At 48.1% G+C, this 18,126-nt stretch overlaps 1 protein-coding gene across 11 annotated transcripts in view; it reads left to right on the forward strand.

The window, feature by feature from the left end:
* ATP6V1C1 (ATPase H+ transporting V1 subunit C1) overlaps window positions 1-18,126 on the forward strand; it is a 151,411-nt gene that overhangs the window by 124,632 nt on the left and 8,653 nt on the right. For 9 of the 11 annotated variants that reach the window (XR_006212880.1, XR_006212886.1, XR_006212885.1 and 6 more), the window contains exons 18-21: window positions 9,964-10,082; window positions 10,613-10,723; window positions 11,155-11,318; window positions 11,668-11,676. The gene's annotated coding sequence lies outside the window, so the exon portion shown is untranslated. Of the gene's footprint in view, window positions 1-7,886; window positions 7,996-9,963; window positions 10,083-10,612; window positions 10,724-11,154; window positions 11,319-11,667; window positions 11,677-18,126 lie in introns of all 11 variants that reach the window. The other 2 variants (XR_006212882.1, XR_006212881.1) reach the window with 2 other exon arrangements.

Consider the following 18,126-nt stretch of genomic DNA (forward strand, 5'->3'; position numbering starts at 1 on the left):
TTTTAAAGGAGGGCTCTTTATTTTTCTTTGAAGTTCTTAAATTCTATTGATAATTTTCTTATCTAATCACCTGCAGTATTCACATTTCTCCCCCATTCCTGGTCACGATCTGCGCCATCACCTTTGACGAATTCTTAAAAATGCAGCTTGCTCTCCTTCTAGACATATGTGCAAGAGAAAGACTTGCACAGTAATGTTCATAGCAGTTTTGTTCATGGTAGCCAAAACCTGGAAACAACCGAACGCGTCTCAACAGGGGAATGGGTAAACTAGCTGTGATGTATCCATACTGCGGAATACCACTCAGCCACTGAAATAGACTATGGATACATGCAGTCACATCAGCGAATTTCAGAAACATGACACTGGGCTAAAGAAACGAGATGGAACAAGAGAAATCACACATACTGTGTGATTCCACTTACATAATGTTCTATAATAAGCAAAACCAATCCGTTGTGACAGAAAGCAGCTCAGTGCTTGCCTAAGGTGGGAGAGGGGGAGATTGATGTTAAATGGGTGCGGGGAACTTTTTGGGACAGCGGAAATGTTCTTTATCTTGATTGGGGTGGAGGTTGCACAGATCTATCCATTTGTCAAAACTCTCTCTCTCTCTCTCTCTCTCTCTCTCTCTCTCTCTCTCTATATATATATATATATATGTATATGAAATGGGTGCAGTCAGCTGTATGTAAATTTTCAGGAAGGTTTATTGAAAAAGTAGGGGCGCCTGGTGTCTCAGTTGGTTAAGCATCCGACTCTTGATTTCTGCTCAGGTCATGATCTGATGGTTCGTGGGTTCAAGCCCCGAGTTGAGCTCTGCACTGACAGGGAGGAGCCTGCTTGGGATTCTCTCTCTCTCTCTCTCTCTCTCTCTCTCTCTCAATAAAAAATTAATGAAAAATGTTTTTAATTAAAAAAAATCTAAAACATAATGTTTCTTTATGCACAAAATTTGAAATTAACAGAAGACGCACAAACTGCGGCTCACTTTCTCGGCCACAGCGGCCTGGTTTGCACAGCGCTGGGAGCACAGCCCGTCCGCAGACTCTGGGAACGTGTCACAAGCTCAGAGCTGGTGTCGAGGTTACCCTGGCCCATCTCCGGTCTCTGAAAGGACGCGAACAAAGGCCGGCTGACAGTAACACGCAGCTGGCAGTGGCGGGTCCCCAGAGCTCTTCCTCAGGGAAAGTCTGCCCTGTCAGAAGAATAACACGCAACCCACAGCTGGCAGGCAGGGTTCGCGATGAATCATGCCTCTTCTGTAAGAACGAAAAGGGTGTGATTCACACGTGTCACGGTTGATGGGAATATTAAGGGCTCCTTTCCCCAAGCGAGGGGGAAGCGGAAAACTCTCTTTAAATATTACACTTCTTTTCTTATACAACTGCCATTTCAGCTCCTCCCCACTGACTCATTTGGGAGAAGAAATACGTGGCAGGTTTTGTATCGGTGAAGTCAAATCCTTCCTCGGAACAGGACAGTGTAGGGTACAGGAAAATCACCCAGATCTGGTCCCTGTTCACCAAAGGTGGGGGGGGGGGGGGAACCCGCTCTCTCTTTGTGACGTGAGCCATGCCAGGTGAGGGCGGCAACATTGTCCTTCTCTGACTGGTCTTCCCACCCTCAAGGGTCGGGAGGTGGGGGGGAAGATGGGCCTCAGTTGTAACTTGGTGTTTTAACGTAGACATCATGAGCCAGCAGATGCCAGAATGGGATCCTAGGGAGATTGTTAAAAAGGCTTTTGCAAATCCATCAGAGACGTCCATCCATCTTAGGAAAGCTTGGGAGAAGAAAGAGATGAAGTAGGGATGGGAGTGATGTGTGTGCAAACCACGGGACACCCAGACTCCTGGCCTCCGGAACTGTGGGAGAACATGCCCCAGTGGCTGGAGCCCCCAGCGGGTGCTACCTTGTTCTGGAAGCCCCAGCAAGCTGGTGGGAGAAAGAGCCCGTGTGTGTGAAGAAGGGTGGTGAGTCCCACGTAGCTGGAGGTGATGTGTGAGGAGAGGGCCTCCACGATCCCTCCGGCTGGGCTGTGGGTGGCAGTGACCAGCAGGCTGGGGGGGGAGGGTGGGGGGACTTCCATGGGGGAGCCTCCCAGCCCTGTGCTGGCCTTTTGCCACAGAAAGAGCATTCAAGAGTCAACCGAGAGATGAAGTGAGAGCACCAGGTCCCTCTCCTCTGTCTGCCTGGAGCTCCAGAGCTCCCATTTCCACTTTCCTGGTAACATGGAGGACGAGCGTGACAATGCCTGGCCTGTGCGTCTCTCGGAGTGCCAGCAGGGAACAGAGGAAACTGTGTTTGGAAACTGTATCTTGGGGCACCCGGGTGGTCCAGTGGTTGAGCGTCCGACTTCAGCTGTGGTCATGATCTCACGGTTTGGGAGTTGGAGCCCCGTGTCGGACGGGCTGCTGTCCGCGCAGAGCGCACTTCAGATTCTCTGTCTCGCTCTCTCTCACTGCCCTCCCCCGCTCGTGCTCTTTCTCTTTCAAAAATAAACAATTAAAAAAAAAAAAAGCCATCTTGTGGGGGTACCTGGCTGGCTCAGTCAGAAGAGCACTTGACTCCTGATCTCAGGCTTGTGAGTTCGAGCCCTACATTGGGTGTAGAGATTACTTAAATGAATAAAACTTAAAAAAAAAACAAAACAAAACCCAAAACATCTTATGAATCACATGCACCAGAGTGTTAGACACACCTTCTGTTGTCTCAGAGTTTCAGCAGAGACCCCCCCAAAGGGAAAGAGAAATAATGCTTATGTGTGCAGGACTCTCTAAGCCATTATGAAATCAGCTTGTCACAGCCCCGGAGACCCCAGAAGAAGAGGCTCGGGGTGCAGCCTGAGATGGCGGAGAGCAGCTCTCTAGGGCGGGAGCCGTTGCACTGTGAGGTGCCGCTTCTGCCCCTTTGCCTGTGACGGTCCCCAGCCCCTTCCCCACAGTGAGCCTAGTGAGACTGTGAGGCTTGAGAGCGCCCACAGGTGCCCGCTGGAGTTGGAGGGACAAAGGGACTGACCCTGAGCCACATTTCAAACCATGAATGCAGAGCCTGGATGGAGTGGCCCATGATGGCAGGAGGAGGAGAGAGCTCAGAGGGGGGGGCTTCTCACAGCTGCATGAGGACCCCATGGAAGGGAGCTGGCACTAGGTACCTTTATTATTTTTTTTAATGTCTATTTATTTTCAAAAGAGCGAGAGAGAAGCAGAGCTCTAGCAGGGAGAGGGGCAGAGAGAGAGAGGGAGACACAGAATCCAAAGCGGGCTCCGGGCTCCAGCACAGAGCCCGATGCGGGGCTCGAACCCACGAACCGTGAGATCATGATCTGAGCCGAAGTCGGACGCTCAACCCACTGAGCCACGCACGCGCCCCTGTTTTGAGTCTCTTAGCCTGAGTCGGTCCTGAACTTTAAATTGGTTGTGGGATTATAGCTTTGATAGTAGACTGAACTGGACTTTCCAATATCTGAAGAAAGAGCCTATTCACTAATCAACAGAATGACTGGAAAAGCTGTGGGACTTTGCTTAGAATTCATCCAGGGACAGGGAGGAACAACTGGTCAGCAGTTGCTTAAAGAAGCAGTGGTCAGGAAGAATCGAGATCTTTTTCTGTTTGTACCATATTCCCTCTTACTCTTTTAACAGAAGTTGTAGTTAGATAAATGTTAACCTTGGAACCTCCTCTCCTGGAAATAAAACAGAGGCCACTCTCCTTATTGTAGCTAAGGGGCTATCTACATAAAGGGCATGTCATTAACTTTATTTAGGTTGAATCTCAAGTTAGCAATAAAAACATAGATTTCCGTTAAGGATTTCTTTTTGCATTGAAAGAAGAAGAGATGACTGTTCCTTCAACTGTACTTTGCATGATGTTTGTGAGATGACTGGATAAGATTGCAATTAAGTGAGATAGGTTTTTAGGAATCTTGAAATGGGTAGGAATGCATTAAACCACAAAATAGCGTTACAACAGCCGTGTAGTTGACAAAGAATCTGCTGTATCTTGAGTACCGCAAATTCTATGCTGGAATCTGATGATGTTTTACTGCTGGTGTTAGTCAAGACTTCTTTGGTGGGGAGTGACAGAAACCCAACTCCGACGAGCTTAGCTGAAGGAGAATGCCTTGGTTCATATAGCTGGGCAGTCCAGGGGTGGATCTGGCGTCACACATAGCTGGTGTAGGGCTGCTTCTCTCTCCCAGCTCTGCTAGTGACGCTTCACTTCATTCAACAAACTCTCCCCCGTACGACGGGCACAATGTCTCCCGGCCCCCTCCATCTCTCATGCTCAGCAACCACAGTAGAAAGTGCACTTGTGTCAGCCGTGTCCGCATAGCCATAAGCCCCAGAGACAACCCAGGTCACATCCTCCCGTGAATCGACCTCTTTGGCTAAGAGACGGGAAGCTCTGATTGGCCGGCTTGGGTCATGTGGCCATCTCTATAGAGAGAGGCTGCTGTATAGAAAGAGGCGGACAGTCCATTAGGACCTCCCAGAAAGGTCAAGAAAGTACCAGCGGAAGGGGATGGAATAGCATGCTGTCTTGGCATACGGCAAGCTCCATTTTCTTCCTTATTCACAGAGACTATTCAGTTGGCATTTTCTAGGTCTGGAGTTGAAGTGACATCCCTTCACCCTGTGCCCCTGTTCTCTGACTCACTCGGAGTCAGCCGACCCATCTGAGCCCAAGTCCTGGAAGTACTGGCCTGGGGAGAGGACCTATTTGGAATACGTATCAGACTTTCTCCTTCAAGTATCAGACTTTATTTTTTAAATCCATCTATCATTTATTTATACATTATTTGTACTCGTTTTGAGTTTTCTGTTAGAGCAACTCATGTAGTTTCTGTTTTCCTCATTGACGCCCAGTTGGTTGATACACGTCCCTTTGGGACTGATTTCCATGTGTAGGGCTGGCTGTGAATGATGAGGTTTGTTCTTGGATCCGGGACACCTCCTTTCGGGGCTCTGACTCCCAGATGCTCCCTGCGACTATGCAATACCCCAGGCTGCACACCACCCTGCCAGCCTTCCATTCTTTCCTCTCGATCACCCACACCCTTGGGGTTGCATTCCGATAGGTAGCAGGACCTGGTCACGGGTGTTGGGAAGATGACCCAATCCCCTAGTATACTAGCTAGTTGAAGTATTTCCCTCACAGGTAACCTGCTTCCTTGGTTTATATAAATATGCTTCTTAAGGTCTTTGGTGAGGGTGCCTGGGTGGCTCAGGAGGTTAAATGTCAGACTCATGGCTCATGGGAGCTGACAGCGTGGAGCCCGCTTGGGATTCGGTCTCTCGCTTTCTCCTCCCCTCCCCCACTCTCATGCACGCTCTCTCTCTCTCAAAATAAACAAACGTAAAAAAATAAAAAAAAGAAGCCCTTTAGGGGATGTCAGAAGTGGAGGAAATCACAGTCCCAGGGGCTTACCAGTCATTTCCATGCACACAGGCACAGACATCTCCTCTGCCCATGCGTGAGGCAACATGAGGGTGCTCGTGCGTCCCTTCCTCCTTTGACACCTTCCCATTTAGGCCCGTGGGAAGGCGAGAGCACAAGCAGGCTAATGCATTCTAGCATTGGTTACTATGACAAAGCAAGGCTGCCAGAGCCTCAAAGACATTATGTGTTAGAAATAGAACAAATCATTTTTAGCTGGTGCAGATAAATTAGTTTAATTTTCTCCAGCAGTCAGTTTAAACAAAATTTGGTAAGCTTTGTTTTGAGTAATTGAATGCAATTTGAGCTGTGAGTTGTGTGTAACTGTTGTACATTTGATAATGAGCAACTATCCCCATGTCCCCTTTCTGCGGAAAAGGATTTTATGTTCTGTGATTCTTGCAGATCCCCCATATCATGTCTATTTTCAGGCTCAGCTCCTAAATCTACAATTTATTCAACCAATCCAGTGCTTTAAAATATTTCTAGAGGGGCGCCTGGCTGGCTCAGTCAGTTAAGCGTCCAACTTTTGATTTCTTAGGCTCATGTCATGATCTCACAGTTCATGAGTTTGAGCCCCACATTGGGCTCTACGTTAGCAGTGTGGAGCCTGCTTCGGATTCTTTCTCTCTCCCTCACTCTCTGTCCCTCACCTGCTCACACACTCTCTCTCTCTCTCTCAAAATAAATAAATAAACTTAAAAAAAAATCTTTCAAGAGGGTGCCTGGTGGTTCAGTCAGTTGAGCGTCTGACTTCTGCTTGGGTCATGATCTCATGATTCATGAGTTCAAGCCGCATGCTGGGCTCTGTGCTGACAGCTCCGAGCCTGGAACCTGCTTTGGAATCTGTGTCTCCCTCTCTCTCTGCCCCTCCACTGCTCACGCTCTGTCTCTCTTTCTTAAAAATAAATAAACGTTAAGAAAAAAAATTTTTTTTAATCTTTCTAGATAGTATATGGAAGTCACAAAACACACAGCAGGTGCTCAATATACGGTAACTGTGATAATACTGTGTCAGACTGTTTTTTCCAAAAATGGTCATAACAATCTTTCCCACACCACATATTCTTTTAGAACCTTGCCACCCCCCTATCAAAAGGTGAGGACTGTGCTCCCTCCCCTTGAACCTGGATGGGCTTGTGTGACTACCTTGACCAAAAAAGTATGGAGAAAGTGATGCCTTGAGACTTCTGATGCTAGGTCAGGAAAGGTCAGGTCTCTGTGTCTGCGTCTGTGTCTCTGTCCACTTTCCCTGGAGCCCTGAGCCTCCATGTGAGAAGTCTGGCTACTTGAAGCCACCATGCTGGAGAGTCCATAGAACAAACATGTATATATCTGATGCTATAGAGACAGAGTATGACGGTTGGGGAGCCATTCAACCATCAGTTATTTGGGTCTTCTTGGCCCCAGGTGCCAGACATATGGGAGAACCTTCGGGGCGGTTCTAGCCCCCTCACCATCTGACTGTTAGTACATGAGGGACCCTAAGGGAGAATCCCCAGATCTGCGAGGAAATAAGTTATTGTTGTTTTAAGCCCCTAACTTTTGGGGCACTTTGTCATGTCACAATGACAGGATATTTAACATTTGGCAAGTACTGACTGAGTCAAGTACTGTGCTAGGTGCTTTGCAGGGATTACCTCATTTAATCTTGACTGTCCCTATGAGATGAGCATTTTTTACTCACCCTCAGAGAAGTTGAGTGACCAAGGTCACACAACAGTGGATGACAGTCTGTTCTAGGGTCCAAATGCCCAACCACTAAGAACTGCACATTCCCTTTACTCACGACTTTTCTGCTGGGTAGCAGCATCTCCTCTGACCTCGCACACACGTTGCTCTGTCACCCAGTAGCAGAGAAGATGAGTGTGAGCAGAGGAGGGGCCAGTGGGGCCTCAGAGACCCGAGATGATCACTTCCAGCCAATGCCTAAACCCCAGTGTCACAGTTTTATTCCTTTAGCTTTAAGACCGTGCGTGGGGTTTTAAAAAATCCCCACTGGTGGTGACAGTGGTGGGTGGAGACGTAACATGTCCTCTTAGTCATTTATGTTTAGGCTGAGTTTATTGGAAGCTTTCTTGTTGGAAGATTTTAATGGCAGCTGGGGGTAAGGGAGGGAAAGCGAAAGAAGGGAGGAAGGGAGAGGGGAGAGAAGAAGGAAGGGAAGAAAGGAAGGAAAGAAATAAAACAGTGAAAATGTGGGACAGATACCCAGAAGGGGTATCAGGGGTTTAGGGGCTGGAATGCCAGGGACCAAGATTCATTCCTGTATGAATGTATTCATTGTCATTAAAAAATTGTGTTGAATATCCACAACATACCAGGCTGTACATTGAATGCGAGGCATCGGTACCTCCTACCCTCATCTCAGAGGAATAGAAATGCTTACAATGTATTACTGGAAGCTTACAATGATTACAATGCGTACAATGCTTACTTCTCGATAGGCAGAAAGATCAGGGAAGTCTTCCTGGAGGAGGTGACAGCCGAGGCTTAAAAGACAGCGGTTAACCGGGACAGCGGTTAACCGGGCCAACAGGAGGTGGAAGGCATCAGGTAGAGGGAAGCGCATGAGCAAGGGCATGGGATGGTGGATGTGGGGGCCATGTGCGGTTCTGAGGTGCTGGAAGGTCAAGCACAAGTCAGGTCGTGCTGAGGGATGAGCCTGGCTTGAAGGTCACTTACAGAGTTTGAATTTGGTCCTTGGAAGGTGTGGAGCCAGTGAAGTGTGTTCAGGGGGCTCCACGAAATCACTCTTGGCCAGCTCTCCCTCCTCACTTCTGACAAGTTCTGCCCGGCAGGATTTGTTGTTCAAATCCTACAAATTGAAGACGTCCCCTTAAAACCAAACTTGTTCAAATTCTAGTGGCAAAATCAGTGGGGAAAATGACCTAGCAGGGCGAGGAAAATGTCCCCACAGTGCCTGCAAGTCTTCATACGTGGGATCAGCCCTCCTGGCTGGGTGTTCTCCTGGAACAGACGGTGTTTTTACTACCACCAGCAAGCGTCTCAGGGCAGGACTTAATTCGCTTTCACAGCATTCAAACACTTAGAAAACGAGCAGCAACAGTGAGATGAGGAAGGAAAAGTTGGCCCATGTCGCGCTGGGTCCAGAGAATCAGCCACATACTGGCCCTGGGAGGGCTGGGTAGAGGGAGGTAAGGCCCCAGCAGCAGGCCCTATGTGATCGGGGCAGGGCGGGGGGTGGGGGGGGGTACCTGAGAGCTTTTCTCCTCCCAACTTCCGAGGTGGCCCCCATGGTCTAGGCCACATTCCTGCACTCATTTCCTTGTCTACAGTGATCAGACATGTGACCAATGGGATGGGCCTGCTGAAGAGGCAGGTGCCTGCCCTCCAGCTGAACTTGAACCTGGGAGGGAGTAAGGCAGGAGCTGCTCTAGCAGCAAGCTTCCAGTGCTGGAGCCCATACATAATTCTATTTCAGCTGTAGTCAGTCCAAGCTGGATTTTCCAGAAAAACCAATAGAAGGGGCACCTGGGTGGCTCAGTCGGTTAAACGTCTGACTCTCGGTTTCGGCTCAGGTCTTGATCTCACGGTTTTAGGAGTTTGAGCCCCGCATCGGGCTCCATGCTGACAGTGTGGAGCCTGCTTGGGATTCTGTCTCTCTCTTTCTCTGCCCCTCTCCCACTCGTGCTGTCTCTTTCTCTCTCAAAATAATTTAAAACAATAGAAAATGTGAGAGAGGGGTGTTATGGGATTATATACAATTTACATGTCACAAACGTGTGTGTATGTGTATGTGTGTGAAAACGAGAGAGAGCGATGGCTTCTGGGAAAAAGTGGTACCTGAACTGAATCTTGAAACACTGGTGGGAATCCACCCAAGCTGTTCAAGGCAGAATGGCAATCTGCAGTTACATCCCGCCTTCAGAGTAGGTGAAATTCCAGAAGGCTTTAGAGACGCTGCCCTGGATTACAGTGCTTCCCCAAACATCTGTGGACAGGAAACATTTCTAGAAGATGTTACTAGATAGATGTGCAGAGAGAAAACTGTGAACAACATCGCTCTACTTTCTGCATTGCTGGATTTCTCTGGGGCTTTAATATGCTAATGAGCATCAAACAGCCAGATCCTTCTTCTGCTGAGCACAAATTATGCTCTCTGCGTTGAATAGTTTTGGAAAATGTATAAAGTGCACTTTTCTATGAGGTGTGGAGCGATAAATCATTCCGTAACACATCCTGCCATCCTGGGTGTAATTGGTGACCCTGTTGTAAAACCAGATTACATTGTGCCAAAGACAATATGAATGTGACCGAGTGGGTAAACGACAGCATGTTAGATTACTGGACACTTGTCAGTAGTTCGTGCACAATTCAGTCTTTCTCTGTGTCGCATCTGAACGCCTCTCACCCAGGCTTTATTCCGTGTCACTGGACTGCAGTATAGACGACCTGACTTAGCAGCATGTGCCATGGACAGAGCATACATATTGGCTCCATTCGTGGAAACCTCCAAGAGCTGAGCCTATTTTTTATCCATTACGCTACGGGCTGTTGCAGAGACCCAGCAAGAGGTGGCACGGAGGGACAGGCAGTGGCAGTTTCGGGGACTTGAGATTTCATCCTCAAGGTAGTAGGAAGCCTTCGGAGACTCTTAACCAGTGGCATGTGATGATCAGGTATATTTCATTTTTACTTTTATTTCATTTATTTATTTATTTAGAGTGAGAGGGGGAGAGAGAGAGAGAGAGCACGAGGGATGGGCTCGAGATGAGCACGAGAGAACCCCAAGCAGGCTTCACACTCTGTGTATAGCCCCACGTGAGGCTCGGACTCCCGAACCGTGAGATCATGACCTGAGCCGGAACCAAGAGTCGGACGCTTACCTGACTGAGCCCCCCAGCCCCCCTCCCCGCTCGGGTATATTTTAGAAGGCTCATTCCCAGAGAGAGAGGATCTGAGGTGGGGGCTGATGCCGGAGACAGAGAAACTAGTTAGGAGGCTTTTTCATTATCAGGGGAAGCCGTCATTTAGGGGCTGAACTGAGTGAGTGGTGATGGGAATGGAGAGAAGGCACGACCTGAGAGACCCTCAGGAGGCAGAATGGACTGACTTGGCTCTGGAGCAGCTGTGGGGCAGGGGCGGGGTGGGGGAGAGGGAAGCACGAGTAAGAGGGTGCCCCACGACTTCTGGCTCGTTCGTTCAACAGGGTGGACAACCGTGGCCTGTGGTTCCCGGACAGCCTAATGTGGGAGCAATGCGCCACAGAGCTCAGTTTGAATCCCGGCTGTCAACGACTTAGAGCTATGGCCCTGTGCAAGTAAGTTAGCATCTCTGTGCCTTGGCTTCTTCATCTGTAAAATGGGATGACGGTACCCCTGTCTTGCCAACATACAATGGCACATGGTGTGCTTGAGCAAGGGAAGCTACTGCTACTGAGAAAGCACAGAGGAAGAGGGGACGCGGTTTAGGGAGAAAGACCTTGAGGTGACTTGGGCGGCTACGTGGGGGCGTCCAGTAGGATAGTAGATAGACGAGCATGGAACTCGGGAGGAAGGCCTGGGCTGGGCAGAGAAACGGGGGGCCATCGACCTTTCGGAATGAGACTAAGACAAGGCAGTGAATGAGAACAACCCGCCAGAGCACAGGGAGGGAGGGGAGCGGGGGGCCTCCCAGAGAGAGCTGGGAGCACCGCCATTGGGGAATGGCAGAAACTCAAGTACAGGAGCCCCCCCTTATCCGTGGTTTCAGTTCCCGCAGCCCACCGTGTCCAGCTACAGACCACCCTCCTCACGCATCAACACAAGGTCAATGGTAGCCTAAGGCGGCGTCACAACAGCTATGTCATTCCCGTGCCTTCATCTCGTCACGCGTGCGTTTTATCATCTCACGTCACCACAAGAAGCGTACGTACGGTAAGATATTCTGAGAGGGAGACCGTGACTTTCATTACAGCGTATTGTTTTGTTTTTTTTAATTTTTTTTTTTAACGTTTATTTATTTTTGAGACAGAGAGAGACAGAGCATGAACAGGGAGGGGAGGGTCAGAGAGAGGGAGACACAGAATCTGAAACAGGCTCCAGGCTCTGAGCTGTCAGCACAGAGCCCGACGCGGGGCTCGAACTCACGGACCGCAAGATCATGACCTGAGCCGAAGTCGGCCGCTTAACCCACTGAGCCACCCAGGCGCCCCTATTACAGCGTATTGTTATAATTGCTCTATTTTACTATTGTTGTTAATCTCTTACTGTGCTTCATTTACAGGTCACATAGGTATGTCCATCTAGGAAACAATGCGGTGTATGTAGGGGTCGGCACTATCCGTGGTTTCAGGTGGCATTGGGGGTCTTGCAGCGCGGGCCCCACTCATAAACGAGGGGGCTACTGTAGCGACGTGAGGAATCACAAGGAAGCACCAAGTGGAGTCACAGGGCCTGGATTTGAGTCTCAGCTCCATTGCTGAGTGGCTGTGTGATCCCAGGTAACTCATACAACCTCTTGAGCCTCGGTTTTCCTCATCCATAAAATGGGAACGCTACTGATAATAGGCGCTTCATGAGACTGTGGTGAACTAAGGTACGTGAGCTTGTTTTTTTAAGCTAGAAAGCCTCACCAGTGGTTGCCTGGGATCATTTTTCCCCCCAGACTGAAACAGCCTGGTTCTAAAAACCAGGTAACATTAAGAGAGCCTCTGACTCTGACTCCGGCCTCACTTGCTTGGCTGGAGTTCAGCTCACTTAAATTCCTCCCCGGCGGTTCTGAAATCGCTGGGCCAGAGGTACCGGCAGAGAGTCTGTTTTGCTCTGAGCAAGGAACTCCAAGCCTTTTCTGGGGACATGGCCCTTTATGCACAGGCTCTCCCATTTTCACCCACTTGACCCCACTACCTTTTCTACACCTGGTGGGACTAGGGGTGGACTCTGCTCCCAGGGTATCTGACGGGCCAACAGCTCCCCAAGCCTCCCCAGGCATCCACGTGCCGGAGACCCTGCCCCTCTCCTGTGCCGAAGTTTGGACTCCGGGGCACAAGATGGGAGAGGGAGGCTTGGGAGCAGAGTGAGGGTAGCTGATGGCACACCTCACCCCTGCCGGGGGCAGAGGTGCCCGGTGCCTGGGAGAAGCTGTTCTGCCTCCTGCTGTTCTCCAGCTGTGTTCAGTTCCCCTTCTTTCCGGCCTTCCCTGTAAACTCCCATTGGTTAGGGCAACCCGAAGTATTGCTGTGTCTCTCAGCTTACAGGAGCCTGATTGCCATGGGAGGATCTCAAGGTCCCTCCAGAGGGAGTGGAGTTTGCTCAGAGTAAAGTGCACCAGCTACTCTATTTGGAAAATGGAAACACCCGTTAAGTCTACTGACCAGGGACTGGGAAACAGGACCTTGGCGTCCACACCGCAGTGAGATCCTACAGCTGCAAAATAACACAAGGAGGCCCGTTAGGTACTGATACGGGGTGCTTGCTCCACAGGACATTTTCCCCTGCAAAAAAGCGTGAGGTTCAGAACAGTGTGTGTAATCTGCTGTCACTTGTGCAACAGATCAAAGACTAAAATATCTCTGGAATATCACACATAATCTAACGGCACTAGCTGTCCGTGAGGAACGGAGCCGGGTGGCGGTGGTGAGGGAAGGAATTTTCACTGAACATCCTGCAATGACTTTTCTAAATCGAGAACACTGAAATTTAATCACCTGCTTAAACAGTCAAATCAGAAAAACAAGCTTAGAACTGTGGCTTGTGAGGTTGAGCAGTCCTGAGTTCAACTTTGGCTCCACGATATATTGTCGTGCATTAGCGAGCGAGTGGCTCAACCTCTCTGAACTCGGCTTTCTTATCTGTAAAATAATAACAGTAATGCCTGCCTGATAGGACTGTCATAATACTCTACCCTTCTTGGCCATTCAACTTTGATTGGCTATTGTTGTCATTGCCAATTTCCTCACAAGGCACTTAACATTTCCCCTTAGCTTGTCCCCTGCTCCTTAAGATACACAATTTCAAGGCAGTGTTATGTTTTGTTTGCATTTTTTGTCCTTTTTGTTGGTTCGTTTTTGTCCAGTACTTTCCCCAGGCTAAGGGCCTTGGGGGTTGGGCCAAGTAAATTAGAATCAGCTTCTGTTGTACTCAAAATTAGTCCTCTATTTGAAATGAGCTCATTATTTGGACCCAGCCTATGCCTATCTTCCTTTGGAGTGAGTTCTCCCAGTCCCTCCTGTAGTCTCCTGACAGCCCACCATGGATCTTCTAAGCACTTCTAAATGCCTGGTGAACACAGTCTACGTTAAGCTATGACATTGGTGGTTATTATGGTCCCCAATTCCCATCGTCTTCAATCACAGTATTGTATGCACTACAGTCACGGACATGTGACCAGGATTCCAGCACAGTGACGGCTCCAAGGGCTCAGGGGCTGGATAGACGAGGTCCCTGCTGCTTCTAACAGGAGAGAAACAGCATCCAGGCCAACTTGGTCCCTGTGCTGGCACTAGGGGGTGCTCTTTTGTTTAGCTATTTTCTTAAGTTTCCCTTTAGGTTTTTGAATGGATGGGCCTGCTGTGATCATTTCTTGATGAATGAGTGAACAATAAAAGCTGTAGGAATGTGATTGTGGAAAGGAAAGCCAGGTCTGCGTGTCTGGTTTTCTTTCTGTGGGGAGTGAGGGTTAATGCAGATTCCCAGGCTCAAGTGCCAGAGGCCCGGCTCCGTGAGCCTGGAATGGGGCCCAGGAATGTGCATTGTAGTAAGAACTCAGACGATTGTGGTATGTGTTCCGAAGGCCAAATTCGGGTAAGCAAGACAGGTTTTGTTGTTTTTGTTGTTGTTGTTGTTGTTGTTTGTTTTAATCTCCTTTTCCTGTCTTTTCATGAAGATGTGCCTGCTGACTGTCACTCATGCTCATTGTTGCCCCTCCTTGGCCTGCCAATCTCTGCGTGTGTGTGTGTGTGTGTGTGTGTGTGTGTGTGCACGCGCGCATGTGCTCACATGGGTTAGATCTTCATCTGTGGGAATCTTCCAGGTTTAAACAGGGCGGGGGCGGGGGTGCTCTCTTCTGGAAGGATTTGCTTCTGTTTCTGCCAAGCGCTGCTAACTTGGAACCACTCAGACCTCTTCCACAGTTGTGGCCTAATGGAAGAGTCCAAGGTTCGGCTCCCCCTCCAGGCTGCTGGCTCAAGGGTATCAGCATCGTGCCTCGGCTGCCACCATTTGCTCCGAGGACAGTTCTGTTCGTCCCTGCCTGATCCCTGCTTGCAGCTCTAATTTCCACTTATGGTTTGCTCCTTTTTTTTGCGGGGAGGGGGTCCCTTGGCAATTTCCCTGATTTCCTACAAGCCCAGTGTTGCATCAGTAAGTATGCTTTTACCTGGGATGTAGTCGTTTTGCAGCAGGAGGGTTTCCCCAGCCCCCCCACCCCCCGCCCCGGAAAATTGAATCCAGCACCTTACCAGTGGACATCTTTATCTTCAAAGGTAGACGTGCTTATTCCTGTGAGATGAAAGGTTAATACATCCACTGCGGGAGAGTTACTCATCGAGCAGAGGCAGTTTGGCATCCCACACCGTGGGAGGGTTGAAAGAACCAGGAACACGCCTGGAGATGCTGTGTGTGTTACTCCTCGGATAACTGCCAGTGTCTTGCATTGGGTTCCACTCTGGGTATCTTGTTGAGGCCTGACAAGGCAAGAGGCAGGGTCGCAACAAATTCTGCAATGTTATTTGTGTCTGTGTCTATCTTTTTGTTCCCTCTTATTCCAGGGAAGGAGGTGTTCCTCCCATATCAACACCTATCCCCACCCTGTGGGCTTTGGATCCCATCCCTCTGATCTTCCCAGGGACTTCACTCCTTCTGGAATCCTCCCTCTGCTGCACCACCAGTCTCTCTCTTGGTAGACAAGTCTCATGCCAAATGTGCTCCCTGTCCCATCTTTAAAAAACCCACCCTTGACCCAAGCTACCTCACTTTTCTGTTCCCCTTTAGAACCAAATATCTCAAAACACTTGTCTACACATGCCATCATCACTTCTGCACTTTCTGTTTACCTTCATTTCTCTTTGGTTTCTGTTTTTGGTGGGATGATCCACACACGTTTTTTTAAAGAATCAAGTAGTTCCATAAGGCTTGTGATGAAAAATAGTCCCCTGGTCTGCTTCCCGCATCAAAGACAGCTACTTATAACTCCTTTTGCTGATTTTCTTTTTCTTTCTTCCTTCCTTCCTTTCTTTCTTTCTTTCTTTCTTTCTTTCTTTCTTTCTTTCTTTCTTTCTTTCAAGTTTATTTATTTATTTTGAGAGAGAGAGATGGAGAGAGAGCAAGCACAACTGAGGGAGGGGCAGAGACGGAGAGAACCCCAAGCAGACGCCATGCTGTTGTTGTGGAGCCCGATGCAGGGCTCAGTCCCATGAACCGTGAGATCATGACGTGAGCTGAAATCGGAGTCAGACACTTAAGCAGCGGAGCCACCCAGGGGCCCTGCTGATTTTCTTTTTGGCATTGAACTCTCTGTTTTTTAAATAAAATGCTAGTATCATGCTTCTTCTCGATCCCTCAATTTTAGGCACTTTTACCTACTGACTTTCCCTTAGAGAGAGTGAAGATTTGACTCTCATTTTTTCCATCATTCCTTCCTCTTCCCTGCAACACTCACATATACACTTACATCAGGGTGAGGGCATGGTGACGTTATAGTTTTGCTTCATTAAAAAATCAGTGTTTATTTTATTATGATATTGAGAGCTGAGGCATATCTGAAATGTAGATGACTTTTTCTTTTTTATACACCCTTTAATTTTCCTGGGAATGCCTTTTTTCATTTACTTAGTTTTCCATGTACTCACCACCAGTTCCACTAAAGGCTGTCACTATTTAACTCCTCTCAAGATGTTTAGATTCAGCTATCAAATTTGTTTATCCTCTTGAGGAATCTCTTCCACAGCCTTCTGACCACCTTCCTCATGTAGATCGTCTCCAGTCTGTCTTCCTGAGCTGTTGTAGGTGGCACTGTCTCTTAGGAGGTTCCTTCACTATCAGCCTGGGATTCTTTTCATCTTTTTCTTCAATCCCAAGTCCAAACTCTTCTCCTTGCCTATTTTTGTGGGACACATCTTTCAGTCACTTCTTGAGAAAAGTGGATGGGTGGTAAATTGGGGGGGACCTTGCAAGTGAAACTGTCTGTATTCTAAGCTTTTACTTAATAGATGGTTGGGCTAGGTATAAAAAGAATCTAGGTTGAAAATAACTCCTTCAGAATTTTGAAAGCAACATTGCCTTGTGATCTAGCCTCCAGTGTTATGATTGAAAAGTCCAAAGACATCCTTTTTTTTTTTTTATGTCTATGTATTTATTTTGAGAGAGAGAGCAAGCACAAGTGAGGGAGAGGCAGAGAGAGAGGGAGAATCCCAAGCAGGCTCCATACTGTTAGCGTAGAGCCTGATGCAGGGCTTGATCCCATGAGCTGTGGGACCGTGACCTGATTCAAAATCAAGAGCCAGGCGCTCAACTGACTGAGCCACCCAGGTGCCCCAACACATTCTGATTCTTAACCCTCTGAATGTCATCTATTTTCTCTAGGGAAGCCTGCAGTCTCCCCTCTTTGTCCCTAGTGTTCTGAAATTTTACAATGATGTGCTTGGGGATAGGTTTACCTTCATCCATTTTGACAGTTCAACTCTAGAAAATTTTCTTAAATTATTTCATTGACGATTTCCTCCCCTCTGTGTTTTCATATCTCTTTCTGGCACTCCTGTTATTTGGGTACTGGAACTCCTAGACAGATCCCCTAATTTCCATATTTTTTTTTTCCTATACTCCATTTTATTGTTTTTTTTTGTTTGTTTTTGGTTTTGGTTTTTTTGTGGGTTTTTTTTTTTTGTTTTTTTTTTTTTTGCCTAAGTTTTATTTTTGTAGCCCTTCTACTGAGGCTTTCATTTCTGCCATCATAAATTTAATTTCCAAGGTCTTTAGGTTGCTGTTTGTTCTCTGAGGGTCCTATTTTTACTTGCAATCTGTTCTTCTTTCCTGGTTGCACTATCTCTTCTAAACGCTGTGAGGATACTAAATATATCATTTTCTGGAAGTTTTCTTCCTCTTGTATAGTCTTTATTTTCTCCAAGTGGCTTTCTTCAGATATCTTTTAATAGCTGCCTGCTTATGCTTGGTAGTGGGGGCAAAAAAGCTGATTTGAAGCTTTGTTAACATGAATGGAGCTTGTCAACTGTGAGCTTCAGAGGAGGGCAGTCTGCCCTGGCTATTTCCTTGGGTAACCCTGATGCAGGTATCTTGCCTCTGGACTGGGCAGTTTCCCAAGAGAATCTTCCCTGAGTTCTGGAAGGTGAGGAGGGGAGGAGTCTTGAGGAGTCTCAGCACACAAAAGCATACAGTCTCTTAATCTTCCTGCTTGGTACCCCAGTCTGGAGACTCATGGTCATATCTTTCCAGAGAATGAACCTGTCTTCTGCCAGGCCTGGGGAGAGCAGTAAAAAAACTATTCAGGACATGGTTGGGGAGTGGGGGGGGTTGCAAATATGATTACTTTTCAGACTGCTTTCAACCAGTTTCCATTACTCAAATGCCAATTCCCAGTCCTCTAACCTTACCTCTACTTTTAAAGTTTCCTGGTGCCACCATTCCCTGAGACTTTGAAAATGTAAATTGTGTTAGTTTGAGGCTTCCTCACTACTGACTCAGGATCTGGCTTCCTTCAGTCTGCTTAATCAGTTATAGCTCATCGGTG

This window comes from Panthera tigris, chromosome F2, assembly GCF_018350195.1.
Source record: "Panthera tigris isolate Pti1 chromosome F2, P.tigris_Pti1_mat1.1, whole genome shotgun sequence".
Lineage (NCBI taxonomy): Eukaryota > Metazoa > Chordata > Mammalia > Carnivora > Felidae > Panthera > Panthera tigris.